Genomic DNA, 4,006 nt, shown 5'->3' with positions numbered 1-4,006 from the left:
ACTAGCGCTCTCTGCCGGCCAGACGACAAACTGAACACGGTTTTATAGATACTAGCGCCCTCTGCCGGAGAGACGACGAACTAAACACCTTTTATAGACACTAGCGCCCTCTGCCGGCCAGTGACCGAACTTAACACGGTTTAATAGACACTAGCGCCCTCTGCCGGCCAGACGACAAACTGAACACGGTTTTATAGACACTAGCGCCCTCTGCCGGAGAGACGACAAACTAAACAACTTTTTATAGACACTAGCGCCCTCTGCCGGCCAGTCACCGAACTTGACACGGTTTTATAGACACTAGCGCCCTCTGCCGGCCAGTCACCGAACTTAACACGGTTTTATAGACACTAGCGCCCTCTGCCGGAGAGACGACAAACTAAACACCGTTTTATAGACACTAGCGCCCTCTGCCGGAGAGACGACAAACTAAACACCTTTTTATAGACACTAGCGCCCTCTGCCGGCCAGTCACCGAACTTAACACGGTTTAATAGACACTAGCGCCCTCTGCCGGCCAGAAGACAAACTAAACACCGTTTTATAGACACTAGCGCCCTCTGCCGGCCAGTCACCGAACTTAGCTAATTTCGTAATACTTTGCTTTTCATAATTATTACTATTTTCATACAACTTTTATATAATACACCTCGTACGTTCATACATCGAGCGGCCATCCAATTTCATAATACTTTTTTTCTTTATCGTTAATATTTTCATAACACTTTTATATAATATAACTCGAACGGCTTCTACATAAAAAAAATTTCCATTCATTTTACACAATTCAACTTTTTCGACAAGTTCCTATATCCTGCCGACCAGACACCAAACTTAACACGGTTTTATAGACACTAGCGCTCTCTGCCGGCCAGTCACCGAACTTGACACGGTTTTATAGACACTAGCGCCCTCTGCCGGCCAGTCACCGAACTTAACACGTTTTTATAGACACTAGCGCTCTCTGCCGGAGAGACGACAAACTAAACACCGTTTTATAGACACTAGCGCCCTCTGCCGGAGAGACGACAAACTAAACACCTTTTTATAGACACTAGCGCCCTCTGCCGGCCAGTCACCGAACTTAACACGGTTTAATAGACACTAGCGCCCTCTGCCGGCCAGAAGACAAACTAAACACCGTTTTATAGACACTAGCGCCCTCTGCCGGCCAGTCACCGAACTTAGCTAATTTCGTAATACTTTGCTTTTCATAATTATTACTATTTTCATACAACTTTTATATAATACACCTCGTACGTTCATACATCGAGCGGCGATCTAATTTCATAATACTTTTTTCCGTTATTGTTAATATTTTCATAACACTTTTATATAATATACCTCGAACGGCTTCTACATAAAAAAAATTTCCATTCAATTTACACAATTCAACTTTTTCGACAAGTTCCTACATCCTGCCGACCAGACACCAAACTTAATACGGTTTTATAGACACTAGCGCCCTCTGCCGGCCAGTCACCGAACTTAACACTGTTTTATAGACACTAGCGCCCTCTGCCGGCCAGTCACCGAACTTAGCTAATTTCGTAATACTTTGCTTTTCATAATTATTACTATTTTCATACAACTTTTATATAATACACCTCGTACGTTCATACATCGAGCGGCCATCTAATTTCATAATACTTTTTTCCGTTATTGTTAATATTTTCATAACACTTTTATATAATATACCTCGAACGGCTTCTACATAAAAAAAATTTCCATTCAATTTACACAATTCAACTTTTACGACAAGTTCCTATATCCTGCCGACCAGACACCAAACTTAATACGGTTTTATAGACACTAGCGCCCTCTGCCGGCCAGTCACCGAACTTAACACTGTTTTATAGACACTAGCGCCCTCTGCCGGAGAGACGACAAACTAAACACCTTTTTATAGACACTAGCGCCCTCTGCCGGAGAGACGACAAACTAAACACCTTTTTATAGACACTAGCGCCCTCTGCCGGCCAGTCACCGAACTTAACACGGTTTAATAGACACTAGCGCCCTCTGCCGGCCAGAAGACAAACTAATCACCGTTTTATAGACACTAGCGCCCTCTGCCGGCCAGTCACCGAACTTAGCTAATTTCGTAATACTTTGCTTTTCATAAATATTACTATTTTCATACAACTTTTATATAATACACCTCGTACGTTCATACATCGAGCGGCGATCTAATTTCATAATACTTTTTTTCTTTATCGTTAATATTTTCATAACACTTTTATGTCATACACCTCGGACGACTTCTACATACAAAACATCTCCATTCAACTTCACAAATCATCTTTCTCGACAAGTTCCTATATCGAGCGGAATTAAATTTCATAATACTTGTTTTTCATTATTATTTCTATTTTCATACAACTTTTATATAATACACCTCGTACGTTCATACATCGAGCGGCCATCTAATTTCATAATACTTTTTTCCGTTATTGTTAATATTTTCATAACACTTTTATATAATATACCTCGAACGGCTTCTACATAAAAAAAATTTCCATTCAATTTACACAATTCAACTTTTTCGACAAGTTCCTATATCCTGCCGACCAGACACCAAACTTAACACGGTTTCATAGACACTAGCGCTCTCTGCCGGCCAGACGACAAACTGAACACGGTTTTATAGACACTAGCGCCCTCTGCCGGCCAGTCACCGAACTTAACACTGTTTTATAGACACTAGCGCCCTCTGCCGGAGAGACGACAAACTGAACACGGTTTATAGATACTAGCGCCCTCTGTTGGCCAGTTACCGAACTTAACACGGTTTAATAGACACTAGCGCCCTCTGCCGGCCAGAAGACAAACCAAACACAGTTTTATAGACACTAGCGCCCTCTGCCGGCCAGACGACAAACTGAACACGGTTTTATAGATACTAGCGCCCTCTGCCGAAGAGACGACAAACTAAACACCTTTTTATAGACACTAGCGCCCTCTGCCGGCCAGTCACCGAACTTAACACTGTTTTATAGACACTAGCGCCCTCTGCCGGAGAGACGACAAACTGAACACGGTTTTATAGATACTAGCGCCCTCTGCCGGCCAGTTACCGAACTTAACACGGTTTAATAGACACTAGCGCCCTCTGCCGGCCAGAAGACAAACCAAACACAGTTTTATAGACACTAGCGCCCTCTGCCGGCCAGACGACAAACTGAACACGGTTTTATAGATACTAGCGCCCTCTGCCGGAGAGACGACAAACTAAACACCTTTTTATAGACACTAGCGCCCTCTGCCGGCCAGTGACCGAACTTAACACGGTTTAATAGACACTAGCGCCCTCTGCCGGCCAGACGACAAACTGAACACGGTTTTATAGACACTAGCGCCCTCTGCCGGAGAGACGACAAACTAAACACCTTTTTATAGACACTAGCGCCCTCTGCCGGCCAGTCACCGAACTTGACACGGTTTTATAGACACTAGCGCCCTCTGCCGGCCAGTCACCGAACTTAACACGGTTTTATAGACACTAGCGCTCTCTACCGGAGAGACGACAAACTATACACCGTTTTATAGACACTAGCGCCCTCTGCCGGAGAGACGACAAACTAAACACCTTTTTATAGACACTAGCGCCCACTGCCGGCCAGTCACCGAACTTAACACGGTTTAATAGACACTAGCGCCCTCTGCCGGCCAGAAGACAAACTAAACACCGTTTTATAGACACTAGCGCCCTCTGCCGGCCAGTCACCGAACTTAGCTAATTTCGTAATACTTTGCTTTTCATAATTATTACTATTTTCATACAACTTTTATATAATACACCTCGTACGTTCATACATCGAGCGGCCATCTAATTTCATAATACTTTTTTTCTTTATCGTTAATATTTTCATAACACTTTTATATAATATAACTCGAACGGCTTCTACATAAAAAAAATTTCCATTCATTTTACACAATTCAACTTTTTCGACAAGTTCCTATATCCTGCCGACCAGACACCCAACTTAACACGGTTTTATAGACA

The sequence above is a fragment of the Diorhabda carinulata genome, unplaced genomic scaffold, assembly GCF_026250575.1.
Source record: "Diorhabda carinulata isolate Delta unplaced genomic scaffold, icDioCari1.1 Dcau_20, whole genome shotgun sequence".
In the NCBI taxonomy this organism is placed as follows: domain Eukaryota; kingdom Metazoa; phylum Arthropoda; class Insecta; order Coleoptera; family Chrysomelidae; genus Diorhabda; species Diorhabda carinulata.
This window is presented reverse-complemented; position numbering follows the sequence as displayed.